This window comes from Lissotriton vulgaris, chromosome 2_1 (genome assembly GCF_964263255.1).
Source record: "Lissotriton vulgaris chromosome 2_1, aLisVul1.2, whole genome shotgun sequence".
Lineage (NCBI taxonomy): Eukaryota > Metazoa > Chordata > Amphibia > Caudata > Salamandridae > Lissotriton > Lissotriton vulgaris.
Window position 1 is genome coordinate 1,674,353,577 of NC_141687.1, and position 20,564 is coordinate 1,674,374,140.

At 50.0% G+C, this 20,564-nt stretch overlaps 1 protein-coding gene across 1 annotated transcript in view; it reads right to left on the minus strand.

Annotated features, from left to right (window-relative positions):
* The window catches only part of CEP85 (centrosomal protein 85), a 413,787-nt gene that overhangs the window by 226,306 nt on the left and 166,917 nt on the right, over positions 1–20,564 (minus strand). The window lies entirely within an intron of this gene.

The following is a 20,564-nucleotide window of genomic DNA, read 5'->3' on the forward strand; positions in this document are numbered from 1 at the left end:
GCAGTGCTGATCCACAATCATAGTTTGAATTCCAGACCTTTCTGCTCCATCCATATAGAGCATGTTCATGGCCCCTTTTAATTTTCTCTTAGCAGCATTGCCACCGAAAGTCTCCTTTCCACCCCCAATTCCTAGACAACACTAACTCCCCTCCTTTCCAGAGTACTTGAATAGGAATTCTAGACAACTTACTAAATTACACTCCCACCGAGCCATTCTTTATAACAAAGTTTCACTCTGTGTATCCCATTCCTAGTGTTGCATCTTCTCTTTCAGCATTTTTCCCCTATGCAGTACAGTTTATCTCCTTATCAGCACTCTATCACCTAGTAAATATCAGTATCCTCCTCTACTCGGCGCATCTCACCGAACACCAGTGCTTGCTTTCTTTCAGACATGGGAATACCAATTAAGTCTGAATATGCGGTCTATATATTTCCATAGCCAAACTTCTACAAGCACCAACGTCTACTTTACAAATGTTATTTGTAAATTAGTGTGAAGTAGGGGTGGGCGTAGTTCGCGAAGTAGCGCTACATGAAGTGCACTTCGTACTACGCGAACTGCGTAGTAGCATGTTCGCACTGTGCAAGATGCGTTTTCAATGATTGCATAGGGTGGACAAGCATCCGGCACTGTGCAATCATTGAAAACGGCATCTTGCACAGTGCGAGCTGTAGTTTTCTGCTGCTCGAGTAGATTATTACTCGAGCAGCAGCTTTCTCAACGCGAACTGGTAGTTTCTCATTGAGAGCGGTCGCGAGCATGCGCAACCACTCACAATGAGAAACATGACCTCAACGCGTTGGGAATCTCGCCGGGATGTCATTTTGCTTGCTCGCGGTCGCGAACATGACGTTGAGGACCGCGAACAAGCAAAAAATGACCGCTGCACTACGCGTGTTCGCACTGTGCTACGTGCAGCTCGCATAGTGCGAAGTTGCACAAACTCCGCGAGCGTAGCGTAGTGCTTCGCCCAGGGGTAGTGTGAAGGTAAATTGCATTAATACCTGCCAGTTTAGTAGGGTATCAGGTATGGGTTGGTGCAGAGAAGAACTGACATGACAATCCCCATGGTTATAACAAGGCATTAAACATAAGACTACAAACTTTAATGGCTTCAACAGGTCTATACTTCGAAAAGCTACTTTGTTATTTGAAACCGGTTATTATTGATGATCGCCCACAAGTAAATCAGTCCATTTTTAGGGCATACTTCCAGAACCACAGCATCTTGCAAAGTAGACAAAACCTTCTTTTAAGCAAGGTAAATGGAACTAATAATAAGAATTGGGAGGAAAAAGCATGCAAAAAAAACCCAAATCATTAAACTTCTCGTTCCTATTGGGTAAACAGATGAGGGCCTTGCGCTGTTTATACATTTCACGTATCTTGCTTTAATTTCCTAACTTGATGAGAAAGCTTTCATATTAATCAATATTTACTTCAGACAAGGGCAAGTTTTAATATAATGTTTTGGATTAAAGGGACTAGAGTCCCAAATGAGTACTTTGATAAATGTTACTTTCATAATTATGGAACATGTAAAAATGCCATCCTGTATATTGGGTTGCATTTTGTAATACTGAGCTTTACTTTTGTAACATTGTCTGCACAAACCCAACAGGACACTAGTCATCCATTCACACAGCTAGTCCCGGGGACCCCTTTGACTGTACTGACCTGAAACGTGCGAGGGCTGGGGGACAAGGTGAAGAGGATTCTGGTACTGCAGTAGATAAAGCGGTGTGCGCCTGCGGTGGCCCTCTTGCAGGAGACACACTTGACTGGTTCCACTTGCAAGGCCATGGATAGATGAGGGTACAAAAGGGTGGCGCAAGCAGAGTTCTCCTCAAGGTCTAGAGGGGTGGGGGTACTCATAAATAAAAGCTTTCCAATTGTAGTGCGCAGGACGAGGGTAGATGACCAGGGCCGATTTGTAGCAGGTACCTGCCAGTGGGAAGGGATGTTGTTTAATTTTGTCTTCGTGTACATCCCGCGTGGCTCACTCTGCAATTACTGCATTCCTGCTTGCACTGCCGGAAGCAATGATGATGGTGGGGGGCGACTTTAATGATATAGTGGATGGTACGGTAGACAGACACCCCATAAAACTGACATCACCACATAGTCAACCATGACCGGACTTATTTATGCCCTGGGGCTTGCAGACGCCTGAAGACACCGACACCCTAATACTAGGCAATACACCTTCCACTCTGGTGATCACAACTGTCTCACACGCATAGATTACTTCCTGGTGACGGCGGACGGTCTGGAGGGAATAACGGAGGTATATATCCGCCCTAGGGGTATATTTATCACTCACCGATACTGTTAACCTACACGCGCCATCTGAAGCTTCAGCGCCGGGTATTCCCCATTCATCCGAATTATTTACATATACCGGAGGTGGCAAAGGGTATTACGGAAAGTACTACACACTTCTTCCAAGAAAATACGGGATCAGTGGAATTTTTTATGGGAAGCTTATAAGGTAGTTACGCAAGGGCAAGCTATATCGCTGATCGCAGGATATAAATGAGGTAAACAGGCTGAACTCGATAGTATAGAAGCAGACCTGGATGAAGCGACTGCTCAACATGCAGCTAATCTGACGCCTCACACTGCATAACGAGCGCGACTTAAGCAAAGCGAGTACGTGGCGTACCAGAGAGAAATGGTCCTTGATAAACTCCAGGCCACGCGCCACAGGGTGTATGAGTTAGGGGATAAGGCGGGGAAAATGCTAGCCTTGCTGGACAAAAAGGAGAAAGCAGATAGGGTAATTGCGCAGCTACATACGCCTGCGGGCTCCCAGGTGACTGCCCCCAGTGATATAGTAGACACACTAGCTGACCATTTTGAGAAAGTATATGCCTCCCGCACCACGTTCACGATCGAGGAAGCACAGGGCTATATTAAGGATATCGCTATGCCACGGCTTACACCGGAGGCGGCGCAGCTTTTGGAAGCGGATATCACAGTCAATGAGGTGCAGATGGCCATTGGCTCCCTGGCGTCCGGCAAGGCGGTGGGCCCAAATGGCTTTCCTGTTGAGCTATACAAACGCACTGCGCAGGTAACGGCACCCTTTCTCCTAAACATGTTCAATGACAGTCTTCAAGCTGGCGAGCTACCGCGTGACCAATGGCTGGCTGCGATTGTGGCAATCCACAAGCCAGGCAAGCCACTGGAGGATTGCACCGTCTACCGCGCAATCTCCTTAATTAACGCGGAGCCAAAAGTATTGGCCAAGCTATTGGCGATGCGTCTGACCCCACATCTTTCATCTCGGATAGGTACGGATCAGTCTGGATTCATGCCTCACCGCAGTACGGCACTTAACCTGCGCAGACTGCACGCATTACTAGCTAGGCGAGCCTATCTTCAAGAGCCGGCGGTGATCCTTTCACTTGACGCCAGTATGGCGTTCGATACGGTGGAATGGCCGTATCTGTTTGCAGCGCTGCAGCACTTGGGGTTTCGTCCCAAATTCTGTGCCTGGATCCATTTACTCTACAATAACCCAATGGCGCATGTGGTGGCCAATGGACACATCTCAAGAGACTTCCCGCTTGCACGGGTGTCCTTTATCTCCCCTGTTCGCTCTGATATTAGAGGGCTCCCACGGAGCCAAACTGCGAGCGGCTCCATCCACTGGACTGACGCCTGGGAGGATTGCATATCCTTGTATGCGAACAACGTATTATATCTAACCTCCCCTAGAAAATCCATCATTGTGCTACTAAATGTATGCGAGCAATTCGGCAGAGTATCTGGATATAGGATAAATTGGTCCAAATCCGTTCTCTACATGCTGGCTGGGCCGTCGCCGCTGTTGCCTCCAGATTGCCCACTGCAAATTACCGATAAAGCCTTTAAATACCTGGGTATATATGTGACGTCTGACTCCAATGAGTTTTATACAAAGAATTTGAAGCCCCAACTAGACCGATTTAAACGTGATGTGGTGATGTGGCGTAATCTCCTCCTCACCCGTCTGGGGAGGGCGGCGCTTTATAAAATGGTGGCGCTTCTGCGTTTTCTTTATGTCCTCGAAAACACGCCGTTCTTAGTCACACAAGCGTACTTCAAGGCCATATCGACGGCAGTTTCTGGTTTGTTATTGGGGAACAAACCGGCGCGGATCGCACAGGACAAACTGGAGCGCAGCCGGTATGATGGAGGGATAGCGCTCCTGAATGTTCAGTTGTACTACTGGGCAGTGCATCTTAAAATAATTAACTATTGGTTGCACACCCCGCAAGACGAGCCGGCTTATCACGCAGACAGACAAAGCTTGGAGGAGAAGGAACTGATGGCAAATCTATACAGGCGTAGCAGGGCTCAGGGACTGGTAGGCCCTACTGCACACACAGTACATATCTGGTATCAAGTGCAAGCCCAATTGCGATGTCCGGGGACGATCACACAAATGACACCGCTGTGGGACTAGGGATTCCAGCACTGGGATAGCATTGGGCTCTCAACGGTAGGGGACCTCTGGAAACAGGTGACGGTAGTCGATTTTGCGCATCTACAAACACAATACGGCATGGCCCAGACAGATTTCGATATTTCCAAATCCGACATGCACTCCAGGCAGTCATACCATTGGGTACTTCCCTACAGGAGGCCACCCCATTGGAGGATAGACTTCTGACAGAAGACATGGTAAACAGGGCGATGTCCTTGACGTACCATAAGCTAGTCAACAACTTGCCAGATCCAACGCCCAAGCTGAGACAGACCTGGTCCCGGGAGGTGGGCGACTTTTAAGACTTGGAGTGGCAGGAAGCTCTGTCTTCACCCTGTGAGACGGCAATACCATCCAGACTTCGCTTAGTCCAACTCAAAGTGTTGCATAGAACATATTATACTATGACAACACTCCATGCAATGGGAGCGGCAACGCACAAATACTGCCTGCGTGACTGTGGGGAGGAAGGCACGTTTTTTCATACCATTTGGGACTGTTCTTATGCCGCAGCATACTGGGCAAAAATAATGCGAACTATTTCCCAGGCCCTAGAAATCTCGGTCCTACCGAGGCCGAGGCGATGTTTACTAATGTATGGGAACCAAATGATCTCAATCATCGAGAACAAGACTGGAACATGCTAGGTATGTTGATGGCAAAACGTAGTATTGCTATGCTATGGGGATCAAGCGGGCTGCCTACGCTCCACAAATGGTGTAAGGATATGGATGAAGCGATGGTGGCGGAAAAGGCAGTTTTTGTACATCGCGGCTGTCCTCACAAGTGGGGAACAGTGTGGGGGGCGTGGAATAAGTTTAGGGGATACATCTGTGACCCGCCAGAAGTTTAAACAGATGAGGACTCATTGTAATGGAGTTGTTGTGTCCTGGGGCGGGAGGAGGGGGTTGTAAATACGGGACTGTCAATATGACATATGTAAGTGTAAACGTGTCCTATTACTCTAAGATCTTGATGCCACTGCAGACTATAATGTCTTTTGATGTATGTATGATTGCCTTGATTTCTAAATTATTAAAAACTTTTTTAAAAAAATGTGTTAAAGCCATCCATTCACAAACTATAACCATAAGGTAGTAGGCCTACAACAATGTGAAAGGCCAGATTTATAAGCTCATTCCCATGGCAAGTTTGACACGTCACAAAATCCTTCCTTTTCAGCTCACAAGCAATAGGAAGTAAGTTACTTACCTGTAACAACAGTTATCCAGTATTGGTATATTTCATAGATTCACATTCACCCACCCTCCTCCCCATAGAGGATGTTTCCAAACTATTCAATATGATACGATACTTCTCACTGGTGCTTGGACGTTCTGGGGGAAACTGCCTCTGTTAGTAGAGTTCTAGAGGGTGCTTGCAGCCGATTGACTTCGACATTTAGTACTTTTTTTTAAAAAAGACACAGGCTATCCAAAACATGGCTCAGGGCCATTATAGCCTTTGACCTTATTAAATAACTGCTTTATTATGGTACCATGAGACTCCATCTCGACGAAGGGAAATGATTCAGGTATGTGAATCTATGAAAGATGCAAACACTGGATAACTGTAGTTGCAGGTAAGGAGCTTATTTTTCTCCAGTATTGGGGTATATTTCATAGACTCACTTGCCTGAATCAGAGTAGCAAGCAGTCACATCTGATATTACCATTCTGTTGAGGATGGTGGGTGACTTCTAAAACATTGTGAAAAGCAAAAATCTGAGGTAATACCAGAGGAACCTTAAAGTCTATACCTGGGTGTACTGTTTTTTTGGGTGATAAAAGGGACGGAAGAAAAGAAATGCACAGAACATAATCATAAGAAAAGCTTTAGTTATTGCTTATATATTCTCATTTTCAAATACAAAGCATTAACGAGAGGAAAGGGAAAAAAACACAGAGTAAGGAATATGCTACTTACCAGTATGCATCTGTTCTTGGCATAGAGGGCTGCAGAGTGGTACATTATTAATAGATCGCCATCTGGTGTTGGGCTCGGATGATTGCACTTTGTTTTTCTCTTGGAGAGTCTTTTGTATCTTGGTGACTCCTCCCTTGGTTGGTAGTGCGCATGGGCATCGGCTCCATCCTTAGATTGTTTTGCCATAGTAGGGTTAGATGGAGTAGTATGATAGAATACAGATAAGAATGCCCATGTAAGTGTATCTAAATAAGATAATGTTGGAACAGACACAGGTTTCCGGGGAGGCTGGGAGGGCATGTACCACTCTGCAGCCCTCTATGCCAAGAACAGATGCATACTGGTAAGTAGCATATTCCGTTCGAGGCATATGGGCTGCAGATGGTACATTATGAATAGACTATACAGCAGTTCTCTCCCTAGCGGTGGTTGCCCGTGTCTGTTGCAACTGTCTGAAATAAAGTTTTTAATACAGCTTGTCCCACTCTAGCTTGTTGTGTTGTGTGCACATCTACACAATAGTGTTTTGTGAAGGTGTGCGGTGTAACCCAGGTAGCTGCTTTGCATATGTCATCTAGTGGAATGTTTCCCAAAAATGCCATAGATGCTCCTAGTTTACGTGTAGAGTGAGCTCTAGGAGGAACAGTTAATGTTCTCTTTGCTTTTAAGTAGCATATTTGAATGCATTTTACAATCCATCTGGCAATGCCCGCTTTAGAGATGGGATTGCCTTTATGTGTAGGAGAAAACGCAACAAATAGCTGTTTTGTATTTCTGAAAGTTTGTGTTCTTTCTATATAGTACAATATTGCCCTTCTAACATCCAATGTATGTAGGGCTCTTTCCGCTACTGTTTGTGGTTTTGGAAAGAAAACCGGTAATTCCACTGACTGATTGATGTGGAATGCCGAAATTACCTTTGGTAAGAATTTTGGGTTTGTTCTAAGAACCACTTTATTTTGGTGTAACTGCATGAATGGTTCTTGAATAGTAAAAGCCTGCAACTCACTTACTCTTCTAAGTGACGTGATAGCTATGAGGAAGGCCACCTTCCATGTGAGGAATTGTATTTCACACCTATGCATAGGTTCAAAGGGTGGCCCCATTAGTCTGGTGAGTACTATGTTGAGATTCCAGACTGGGGAAGGTGGTCGTCTTGGTGGAATGACTCTTCTGAGTCCCTCCATGAAAGCTTTAATTGCTGGTACTTTAAACAGGGAAAGATGTTGCCTGTTTTGTAGGTACGCCGCTATGGCTGCGAGATGAACTCTGATAGAGGTATATGCTAAGTTACATTGCTGCAAGTGTAGTAAATAGCAAATGATTTGTTTAGTGGATGCGTCCAGAGGGTTGATGTGCTTACTGTTACAGTATATAGCAAACCTCTTCCATTTTGCTGCATAGCATGCTCTGGTGGTAGGACGTCTTGCTTGTTTAATGATTTCCATACATTCTGGTGGTAAATCTAAATATCCAAACTCTATGACCTCAGGAGCCAGATCGCTAGGTTCAGTTGTTTGGGATCTGGGTGCATTATTTCTCCATGGTTCTGTGTAAGATGCATGGGTAATAATCTTAGTTTTTGATGTGGCACCTGTGAGAGTTGTAGTAGCGTGGTGAACCACGGCTGTCTTGCCCACGTGGGTGCCACTAGTATCATTGTCATTGAGTGTTGCTGCAGTTTCCGAACCAGTAACGGAATTAGTGGGAGAGGAGGGAAAGCGTAAGCAAATCTGTTGGACCAATTTATCCATAGTGCATTGCCCTGGGACCGTTGGTGTGGGTACCTGGATGCGAAGTTTTTGCATTTTGCGTTCTGATGATTGGCAAACCGATCTATCTCTGGTTGCCCCCATTTCTGGAAGAATGGCTGCAGTATTTGGCCGTGCAGCTCCCATTCGTGTACTTGTTCTGACTGTCTGCTTAGGATGTCTGCTATCTGATTTTGAACTCCTGGTAGGTGTTCTGCTAACAGATAAATCTTTTGAGGAATGGCCCATCTCCAAATGTCTTGTGCTAGTTTGGATAGTTGGAGAGAGTGTGTCCCCCCCTGTTTTTGAATATAATACATTGCAGTCATGTTGTCTGTTCTGATCAGGACTGCCTTGCTTGTTATTTGCATTTGGAAAGCCTTTAGTGCTAGAAATACTGCTAATAGTTCCAGGTAGTTGATGTGCAGTTTATTTTGCTGCACACTCCACTTCCCCTGCACTGTGTATTTGTCCATATGCGCTCCCCATCCGGAGAGCGATGCGTCCGCTGTTATTATCACTTGTGGAATTGGTTCTAGGAACGACCGTCCTTTGGAAATGTTTTCTGTGTTCCACCACTTCAGAGAGCGATACGTCCGGTCGTTTACCAACACCAGATCTGTAATCTGACCTTGAGCCTGATTCCACTGTGTCGCTAGACACTCCCGTAGTGGACGCATTTGTAGCCTGGCATGTGGTATTAGCAGTATGCAGGAGGACATCATGCCTAACAGTTGCATAAACACTCGTGCTGGTAGTGAGTGTTGTGGTTGAAACCTTTGTATTAACCCGACCATTGCTTGTTATCTGATTGGATTGGGGCATGCTATTGCCTTTTCTGTGTCTATAGTAGCCCCCAGGTATTGCTGAATCTTGTTTGGTTGCAGGTGTGATTTTTTGTAGTTCACCGTAAACCCTAGGTGGTGCAGCAATTGAATTGTCTTCTGTGTGTTGTGAAGACATTCTTCTTGTGACTTGGCCTTTATTAGCCAATCGTCCAAGTAGGGGAAGACATGTATTTGTTGTCTTCTTAGGTGTGCTGCCACCACAGCTAGGCATTTTGTGAACACTCTTGGTGCCGTTGTGACTCCGAACGGAAGGACTTTGAACTGATAGTGTTGTCCTTCCACTACAAACCTTAGGTATTTTCTGTGGGCTTTGTGAATTGGGATATGAAAGTAAGCGTCTTTTAGATCCAGTGTAGAAAGAAAGTCCCCTTTCTTCAGTAAAGGGAGTACCTGTTGGAGCGTGACCATGTGGAAATGTTCCGAATTTATGTAAGCATTGAGAGGTCTGAGGTCCAAGATTGGTCTTAGGGACCCGTCTTTTTTGGGGATTAGGAAGTATAGAGAGTATACTCCTGTCCCTTGTTGATTTTTTGGGACCTTCTCTATTGCATGCTTTTGTAGAAGTGCTAGTACTTCTTTTAACAATGTCAGATGATCTTGACTCATTGGACGCTGTTTGGGGGGGATGTTTGGTGGGGTAGCTGTGAGTTCCAGGCAATAACCATGTTGGATAATCTGTCTCACCCACTTGTCTGATGTGATGTTTTCCCAGACAGGTAGGAACTGTGATAGACGTCCCCCGACCGGTGTTATGTGGTCTGGGGGGAGTTCTATGAAGTCACTGTTTTGGGGTTGAGGCGTTGCGGTTGTTATTATTTCCGCGGCCTCTACCTTTGTTGTTATTACCCCTGTAATTACCTCTTGAATTGCCTTTGGGTGATGTAGGTGTGAAAGAGGTGGATTGCTGATTTGTTCCTGTATTTTTTGATCCCCCTCTATAGGTGGATCTACGAAAGGAACCTCTTTGTGTTGGCTGTTGCAATGCTCCCATTGACTTCGCCGTTTCTGTATCTTTTTTCATTTTTTCTAAGGTCTCATCTGTGCTTGAACCAAAAAGTGTCTTTTGATCAAATGGTTGGTTCAATAAGGACGTTTGTACTTCCTGTTTGAATCCCGAGATTCTAAGCCATGCATGTCTCCTTAACATGACACTGGTGTTGATGGATCTTGCTGCAGTGTCTGCTGCGTCTAGGACGCACTTAATGGAAGTATTGAACAAGTTACTTACCTTCGGTAACGATATATCTGTAAGAAACATTAGTTAGTGTTAGATTCCTTACCTTAGAATATCCCCAGGCGTCAGTCTGGATCCGGAAACTTTTGCGTAGCAGTACCCCTGCGCGTCGGTAGGCGTCGTCTGCAGGCGTCCCCTGCGGCTCCGCGTCCGTCGTCGGCGTCGTGCGCCGTGATGACGTCGCTGGAGTACATAGACGCCGCCTCCGCGCGCTGACGTCAGTTCTTTGCACACAGCATTTCCGCGCCAGGAGACGCAGAGCCATGAGAGAACCAACACTGGTGCCATGTACAAACTAGGGCCCTGAAAGGGATGACCTTAACCCTAGGTATCAGTTCGCAGAACGGGGAGGATGGGTGGGTTCGGTAAGGAATCTAACACTAACTAATGTTTCTTACAGATATATCGTTACCGAAGGTAAGTAACTTGTTCATCTGAAAGAAACACGTTAGTGTTAGATTCCTTACCTTAGAATACATACCCCAGCAATACCAACCCCGGTGGTGGGTCTGCGAACCAATACAAAACTACACCAGAAAGTCCTGGAGGACAGAACGGCCAAAGAAGCCATCCCTCCGGACTTGACTGTCCAGGCAGTAATGCCTCGCAAAGGTGTGCAGCGAGGCCCACGTAGCCGCCTGGCAAATGTCCTGCAAGGGGACTCCCCGGCCCAGGGCAGTAGTAGCCGCCGTGGCCCGAGTGGAATGGGCCCTCAGCCCAACAGGAGGCTCCTTCCGAGCCAAAGAGTAGCACGCTTTGATGCAGAGGACGACCCATCGAGAGATGGTTCGTTTACAAACCGCCCGTCCCTTCTTCGCACCCACGTAGCCAACAAACAGTTGGTCATCCACCCGGAACTGGCGTGTGCGATCCATGTAAAATGAAAGCGCACGTTTTGGGTCCAGACGATGGAGCCGCTCTTCATCCTTTGAAGGATGCGGAGGCGGGAAGAAGGAAGGGAGGGTGATGGACTGCCCGATGTGAAAGGCCGAAACAACCTTGGGCAGGAAAGAAGGTCTAGTCCTCAGAACCACCTTGTCAGGATGAATGGACAGGAAAGGAGGTTGGACAGAAAGAGCCTGGAGCTCACTCACCCTCCTGGCAGAGGTGATGGCCACCAGGAAAGCCGTCTTTAAAGTCAGGAGACGGAGAGGGCAAGAATGAAGGGGCTCAAAGGGAGCACACATCAGGAAAGTTAGAACCAGGTTCAAATCCCACTGAGGCATCACAAACGGAACAGGTGGAAACATGTGAGTGATGCCTTTCAAGAATCGAGTTACAATCGGGGATTTGAACAAAGAAGGCTGATCAGGAAGCCTCAAGAAGGCTGAAAGGGCAGAAAGGTAGCCCTTGATAGTGCCCAGAGCAGAGCCCTGCTGGGCAAGAGAAAGAAGAAACAGAAGAACCTCCGAAAGAGGGGCAGAAAGAGGATCCACAGCCTTTGCTGTGCACCATGCCACAAATCTGTTCCACCGACAGGCGTATACCGACTTAGTGGAGGGACGCCTGGCTGCCAGAATAACATCACAGACTTCAGGAGGCAAGTCAAATGGCCTCAACTGCCGCCGCTCAATCTCCAAGCATGGAGGTGGAGACTGGACAGGTTCGGGTGGAGGACCGTCCCCTGCTGCTGCGACAGAAGGTCCTCCTGAAGGGGCAGGCGGATCGGGGGACCGACCGACATGCTGAGTAGCTCGGGATACCAGTACCTTCGAGCCCAGTCCGGAGCCACAAGGATAACTTGGGCCCGGTCGCGCCTGATCTTCTTCAGCACTCTGGGCAGAAGTGGTATAGGCGGAAAGGCGTATAACAGACCGCAACTCCACTCGCGCCGAAAGGCGTCGCCGTGCGAGTGCCGTCTTGGAAACTCCAACGCGCAGAACTGATGACATTGCGCGTTCTCTTCTGTGGCGAATAGATCTAACCAAGGCTCTCCCCATTGCAGAAAGATGCCTTGCGCCACGTCCGAGTTCAGACGCCATTCGTGATCCATCGAGCACCGACGGCTGAGTTCGTCCGCCCTGGCGTTCAGAGAACCTGCCAGGTGTTGAACCGTCAGAGTCACGCCCTGACGTTCCAGCCATTGCCAGAGGCGCAGAGCCTCCTGGCAAAGGGTCCACGACCCCACTCCGCCCTGTTTGTTGCAGTACCACATGGCGGTGGTGTTGTCGGTGAACACCTGCACTACACTCCCGTTGACAAAGGGGAGGAATGCCTTCAGTGCCAGACGAATCGCCCGCAGCTCCAACAGATTGATATGGAGCCGGGACTCCGCCGGAGACCAGATGCCTCTGATCTCTGCCTCTCCCAAGTGGCCACCCCAGCCCTGGAGGGACGCGTCCGTCACGACAACGTGCTCCGGTTGGGGAAGGGAGAGGGACTTGCCCCTGACCCAATCGCGGTCCGTAAGCCACCACTGCAGTTGTCTCGCAGTGCCCTCCGAGATCAAGACGTGGTCGGACAAGTTGCCCTGATGCTGGGCCCACTGAAACTTCAGGTCCCACTGCAGAGCCCGCATCCGCCACCTGGCGTGATGCACCAGAAGGATGCAGGAAGCCATCAGTCCCAGCAGCCGCAGCGTCAACCTGACCGAGACTCGGGATAGCGGCTGAAAGATGGGAATCAAAGCCTGAATATCCCGAACCCGCCGTTCCGGAGGATAAACCCGAAACTGCGCCGAGTCCAGAACCGCTCCGATGAAAAGGAGCTTTTGAGAGGGACACAGGTGTGATTTCGGCACGTTGATGGAGAACCCCAGGTCGTGCAAGAGGTCTGCCGTCATCTGAAGGTGGTGGACGACTGTCTGGGGCGAGCCCGCCTTCAACAACCAGTCGTCTAGGTAGGGGAAGACTGAAACCCCTAACCTGCGCAGATGGGCTGCGACCACCGCCATCACCTTTGTGAACACCCGTGGGGCGCTGGTAAGGCCGAAGGGGAGCACGACAAACTGAAAGTGCTCCTGGCCTACCGTGAACCGCAGGTAACGCCGGTGGGCCGGCAGGACGGGGATGTGAAAATAGGCGTCCTGCAAGTCCAACGCTACCATCCAGTCTTGCGGGTCTAGAGCAGCCAAGACCTGAGCTAACGTCAACATCTTGAACTTCTCCTTCCGGAGGAAGCCGTTGACGTTCCTTAGATCCAAGATAGGACGTAGGCCCCCCTTGTCCTTCTTGGGCACCAGAAAGTAGTGGGAATAACAACCACGCCCTACTTCTGGCCCAGGAACGCGCTCGATGGCCCCCTTGGCCAAGAGGGCCGTAACTTCCTCCTGCAGAAGTGTCAAGTGGTCCCCCGACACACGGTGGTTCTGCGGTGGCATGGCTGGAGGAGAGGTCTCGAAGGGGAGGGAGTAGCCCCTTCGGACAATTTGCAGCACCCACCTGTCCGAAGTGATCGTGCGCCAGTGAGCGTGGTGATGGCGAACCCTGCCACCCACTGGCGTCACATGGGGCCGAAAGCACGGACTAGGAGGATTTTGGGGTAGATGCTGCGGGGGAAGGTGTGGTCTGACCCCGCCGTTGTCCCCGACCGCCACCACGGCGGTTTCCACGGCCGCCACCGCGTTGGAAGGATTGTTGCGGCGCGTGGCTGGCAGCACGTGTGGGGGCGCCCCTTCCTTGGCCACGAAAGGGGCGAAACGAACCCGGTTGCTGACGCTGGGTCGAGAGACCCAAGGACTTGGCCGTGACCCTGGAGTCCTTGAAGCGTTCCAGCGCGTGGTCCGCTTTGTCACCGAACAGGTGACAGCCATCAAACGGCATGTCCATCAGGGTATTTTGGACATCAGCCGAAAAATTGGCGGATCTCAGCCAGGCGTGACGGCGAATCGCCACCGTCGTAGACATAGCCCTGCCCAGCGAGTCGGTCGTATCAAGACCACACCGAATGGAATATTTCGCTGCATCCCGGCCCTCAGCTACAGCTTGACCGAGCTTTGCCCGCACCTCCATGGGGCATTCTGGCAGCAGCTCCGCGACCGTATCCCACACAGAGTGGGTGTAGCGGCCCAAGAGGCAGGCGGTGTTGCAAGACCGCAGGCCCAAACTAATGGACGAGAAGACCTTTTTACCAAACTGGTCATACCTCTTGGATTCCCGGTCGGGCGGGGCCGACGGGAATGCGGACTGGGAGGTCGAGGCCTGGATCACCAGACTCTCAGGAGTGGGGTGGGTAGACAGGTACTTGGGGTCGTCCGGACAAGGACGGTGGCGCCTGGCCACGTTCCGATCAACAGGCGCACCTGAAGCGGGCCTGGACCACGTGCCCAACAGAACGTCAGACAAGGCTTCATTAAACGGCAGCAGAGGCTCCAAAGGGCATGACTGCGGCTTGAAGACCTCGGTGAGGATGTTAGGCCTCACGGCCGCGACGGGGAGCTCAAGGTTTAAGGCCTTGGCAGCCCTCATCAGCACCACAGAATAGGCAGCTCCCTCCACCGATGCCACGGTTGGAGGAGAGATCAAACCAGGGTTAGGGGAGTCGTCCAAACCACTGGCATCCCCCAAGTCACCCGTCCAGTCCGGGTCATACTGGCACTCGCGAGCCAGAGGGTCCTCGGACCCCTCCCAACCTTCACCGTACTCCTCATCCTCTCCGTATTCGGAGTCAATGATGAAGACCGGCTCCTCGGGGTTCATGGGCCCCATCGGCGCCGGGACCGGCGTCGTGCGACGCCCATCCGGCGCCGCGTCCGGCGTCGGAGAAGGTAAGGGGACGGCGCCGCCCGGGGCCGGCGCCGGAACCCCACCGCCGGCCGGAACCGGCAGTGGAGAACCGGCGCCGCGCGGGGGCGGCGCCGGGGGTAACCCCGATGGCAACGGCGCCGGGGAGGCCGGAAGACCAGCCGGCGCCGATCCCGAAGGCCCCTGCGGCGCCGGGGTCGGAGCCGTCGGCGACGCCGGGCCCGGAGCACCCGACGGCGCCGAGGCAGGGACACCCGAACCGCCAGGGCCCCCAGACGGTAGCACTGGGCCCGAAGGCGCCGTAGGCCCCGTCGGAGAAGCGAGCGCCCTCATGGCCATGAGGAACGCCTCGATCTCCTCAGGCGTCGCGCCATGCCCAGGGACCGGAGGGTATGAGGCAGGCCGCGCCGGCGACTCTCGCGGAGCCGCGGGGTTGGGGTCACCCGAGCCCCCGGCCGCATCGCGCGAGCGTCGGGGGGAGTCGGGGGTACGATGACGACGCCCCGACTTCTTGTGCTTCCTACCTGACGAGCCTGACGAGTGGTGTCGACTTCCGGAGCGCCCAGCGCGGCTCCGCGACCGCTCCCTCGAACGCTCCCCCGACCTCCGGCCGGACCGGGACCGCTCCCGGTCCCGACGTGGGGCCGACACCCGGAGCTCCAGCAGCTTGCGGGACCGCTCCCGCCTAGCCTTGTTGGTAAGGGCCCGGCAGTCGAGGCACGATTCCACGTCGTGGTCGGGGCCCAGACACCGGAGGCAGAGGCGGTGATGGTCTGTGACCGACATCGTGCGCTCACAGTCATCGCAATTCTTAAATCCAGGCATCCTATCAGGCACAATAGAGAAAAAAGTCGAAAAAAACTTGGTCAAAGACCGGAGTACTGCTCTTCCAGATCTGCGTCCACTGGCGCGGAAAAAAGAAGAACTGACGTCAGCGCGCGGAGGCGGCGTCTATGTACTCCAGCGACGTCATCACGGCGCACGACGCCGACGACGGACGCGGAGCCGCAGGGGACGCCTGCAGACGACGCCTACCGACGCGCAGGGGTACTGCTACGCAAAAGTTTCCGGATCCAGACTGACGCCTGGGGATATTCTAAGGTAAGGAATCTAACACTAACGTGTTTCTTTCAGATAGTTATTATTTTTCCTTCCTGTATTAACTGATCTGCCTTTTTCTGATGCTCTTTGGGGAGATGTGTGATGAGTTTTTCTAATTCATCATAATGTGCCCTGTCATAACGTGCAAGTAGTGCCTGTGTATTGGCTATACGCCAGCTATTTGCCGCTTGTGATGCTACTCTCTTGCCTGATGCATCTATTAATTTTGACACTTTATCAGGTGGAGGAGCCTCTCCTGTAGATAATGAGTTTGCTCTTTTACGAGCGTTTGAAACTACAAGCGAGTCCAGAGGTACATGTCCTTTGATAAATATTGGATCCTTTGGAGCCGCCTTATATTTCTTATCAATTCTTGGGTTTAACACCCTAGCCCTCACTGGGTCTTTGAATATTTCTTCTGTGTGGCTGAGAAGACCCTTCAGCATAGGAAGAGTACCTGATGTTCTTTGTGCATTAGGTAGCGTCTCTAACAGGAAATCCTCTATTAGAGGTTCTGTATGTATATCTACTTTATGATATTTTGCTGCCCTATTAATGAGCTGTACAAACCCTGTGTTATCATCAGGTGGTGAAGGCTTTGAGGGATATAACTGTGGGTCGTTGTCCTCATCTGACCCTACGTCATAATTTTCCCATGGGTCATCCTCATCTGGGATGGTTTCATCATCCCCTTGAGGTTCTCCCTCCCCTGTATCACTGTCTACATCAGACTGAGGTGTAGATGGTCTTGGTGTGGAAGGTGTAGGAATATTCGGCATAGTGTGAGGAATAGGAGAAGAGGGTGTGACTTTAGGTCGAGGAGAAGCAGGAGGAGTTGTATTTGTCCCCAGTGTTCTCATTTTTGAAGGAAGAGATTTGTCTTCTGTCTGTTCATTCTTTCTCTTCTTCGTCACTACTTTGCCAGTTTGCGGATCGATAAACAAAATCTTTTGTTTGGGATCTGTCTGTTGCTCCTGAATCGGTACCGAAGGCCTTGGTTCCGAAAGGTGGTTATGTTTTCGATCGTCAATGTTCGGTGTTTTCGGCACCGAGTGTCTACTCGATTCCGACTTCCTGGTTATCGAGTGAGTCTTGGACGACCAATCATGTTTCTGTTTCGACATGGAATGTTTCGATGCCGAGCTTTCCCTTGTATGAAGCTTCGGTGTCGAAGTTGATGTCGACCTTTTCTCGGATCCGACATGGTGGGAGTCCGAGTGTTTCGGTTTTAGTTTCGGTTTCGTCGCCGGGCCCGAGGGCGGGGCGTCTGAAACTTTTTTCTGCGGTTTGACCGGGCTCGAAGGCGGGGTCGTAACCACACGGGGTCGGTTTTTCGGTAAGGGGACGTCGTCTCTCACGGTTTGTTGCACGTCGAGTTCTTCGACCTCCGACTGGGCCCCTTCCGACCCCGACTGATCCTCATGATCCTTTCTTCCTCAAGTTGCTAGTCTCCGAACAGCTCCGGGATCGCCTCCGACTGCATTCTGGAAACCTCGTGTCTTCTAGCCCGACGATTTCTAATCGTTAGCTTGGAGGAGAATGCTGCGCATGCTTCGCAGTCCCTGGATTCGTGTTCAGGCGATAGACAGAGGTTGCACACCTCGTGTAGGTCCTTGTGTGGGAACTTAGCACCACACGTTGGACATTTTTTGAATGGAGTCCTTTCCATGGACTCCGGGCTTGACTACGTCGAGAAAGGCCTCCTGTTCGTCGACGTAGATTAGAGTTTTTTCTTCGATGTTGAATTCGTAATGCTCCGGAATGGAAATGAAACGCGTTCGATAACAATACCGTCGAATTGGAAAGGGAATACGCGCCGATAAATCACTTTTTCCTGAAGTTGATCTGGAGCGTCTCGATCCTCATCCGAACCCGATGGCGGAAAAAAACAATCTAAGGATGGAGCCGATGCCCATGCGCACTACCAACCAAGGGAGGAGTCACCAAGATACAAAAGACTCTCCAAGAGAAAAACAAAGTGCAATCATCCGAGCCCAACACCAGATGGCGATCTATTCATAATGTACCATCTGCAGCCCATATGCTCGAACCTTGTAATACACTTCACCTAGTAATGTTTTACATCACTAAGAACATGTAAGTATATGAAATGATCATGAGAACAAAAGGCTAAGGTTTAGAACAAGGCTTACCTTAATGGAAGAGATGGCGAAGCACCGCCTGGCCCACTGCCACATCTACATCCTGTGCGGACTCCAGGCAGTAGTGCTGAGTGAAGGTGTGCGTAGTCCTCCACGTTACAGCACAACAGATTTTTTCCAGTCACTCCTGCAAGGAGGGCAGCTGACATGGCAACTGCTCTGGTGGAGTGAGCCTTCGCTGCCCTTTCCAAAGGCTTTTTAGCATAGACAGAACCTATCGCAGCCGATATCCATCTTGCGATTGTGACCTTTGCTATTGCAGTCCCTGCTCAACCTTGGCCATAAGCAACTAATAATTGATCAGTTCGTAAAATGTCCTTCGTTCTCTCGAGGTAGAACTTAAGCCAACGTTTGACATCCAGCGTATGTAGTGTTTACTCTGCAGGCATTGATGATTGCGGAAAAAAAGGACTGGAGTAGAACTGGTTCACTGAGGTGGAACTTTGACTGCACTTTAGGAAGAAATGTAGGATTAGTACTTAGAATCACAGCGTCATCTTTAAATATTACTAAAGGTTTCCAAATGGTGAATGCTTGGATTTCGCTTACCCTTCTGACTGAGATGAGGACCCGCAGAAGAGCGACTTTCCATGTTAGGAATTTCAATTCAGCTTTAGGAATGGGTTCAATTGGCCTTATCATGAGTTGTGCAAGGACCACGTTGAGGTTCCATTCCAGCAGAGGTAATTACACTGGAGGAAAAGTACGGAACAGTCCCTTCATAAATTGTTAGATCAGGCTTGAGGCCTAAAGAGAAGTGGCACTGTAAGCTTTTATAGCGAGAGATGGAAGCCAGATGCACTTTAACGGAGGCGAAAGCTAAACCAGATTTTGCCAAGGAGCCGTTAAAATCTGTCGTGGAGATACTTGAAATGGATGCAGGCCATTTCATTGGCACCAAAAACTGAACCTTTTCCATTCCATCTTGTACGTTTATTGGTACTTTCCGCCCTAGATTTCGAGAGGATGTCTCTACGTTCCTGCGAAATGTTCCTATCCCTAAATTCCAGGAACTCAGGAGCCAGGCATGCAAGTGTAGAGACTATGGATTTGGATGGAGCACCTGCCAATAGTCCCTGGTCAGAAGAGAAGGGGACAAATGCACACATATGGGTCTGGCTTCTGAAAGGAACTAATGTTGCCTGGACCATCGGGCGCAAAGAGAATTAGGCGACAACTCTCCAGCTTCATTTGGTCAGCACTCTGGGAATCAATTGGATGGGGAGAAAGGCATCGGCATATATCCCAGACCATCGCATCAAAAGGGCATTGCCCTGAGACCCCGGGAGGGGGAACCTGCTGGTATAGGACGGGCATTTGGAGATTATGTCTGTTGCAAGCAGGTCCAGCGCTGGCTTTCCACATAGTGCAAATACTCTGTCCAGATAAAATTGGTGGAGTTCCCATTCGTGGCAATTGTCTGCAGCTCTGCTGAGAGCGTCTGCTAGCGTGTTGTGAAGGCCTGAAACATGCCCGGCCCAGAGAGAAATCCCATGCTCTGTTCCCCAGTTCCACAGTTCTTGCGATTCCTGAGAAAGTGGGACAGATTTGGTTCCTCCCAGTTTGTTTATGTATAACATAGTGGTCATATTGTCCGTATGGACAAGTATGGAGGTGCCTGCTATTCTCGGTAGAAAGGCCTGTAAAGAGATTAATATAGCCTTCAACTCCAGGCTGTTGATAGGACTTGTTTTTGAAAATTGGACCATTTGCCTTGAACTTGGAGAGCCTGTAAAGGACCTCCGCAGCCTTCCATAGAGGCATCCGTTGTCAGCATATAGTCTGGTATTTCTTGTATAAATGTGAGGACCTTGGAAAGGTGTGGCCAGTGGCACCACCATTATATTGCCATTTTTACTGGTGGGGTTATAGAATGGTGTCTAAGGATCCACTAGTTCTTCCTCCAGAGGTCTCATTTTGAGCCTGTCTAAGGGTACTAGGTCGATTGCTGGTTAACACATCCCTAGGAGTGACTTGTACCCTTTCAGTGAAATGGACTTTCTTCTTGAGATAGTCATGGCAAGCTGCTGTAGACGTGCCCGCCGCTCGTTCACTAGGCCTTGCATTAGATGGTGTCCAACCTGGCTCCGAGAAATGGTGTTATTTGACTAGGAAGAAAAGAAGACGTTTTGAGGTTTACAGTCACCCTAGTCTGATGAACAACTGGAGACAAGCATCCGTGGTTCTGGCCGCTTGATCCGTTGTTGATGCTTTCAGTAGCCAATCGTCCAAGTAGGGGAATACTTGGTGATCTTGAGAATGTAGGGCCCCGGCTACTGGTGCGAGGCATTTTGTAAATATTCTGGGATGCGGACTTGAGAGCAAAAGGAAAAACCTAGAATTGGTAGTGAGTACCAGCTACCGTTAACCTGAGGAATTT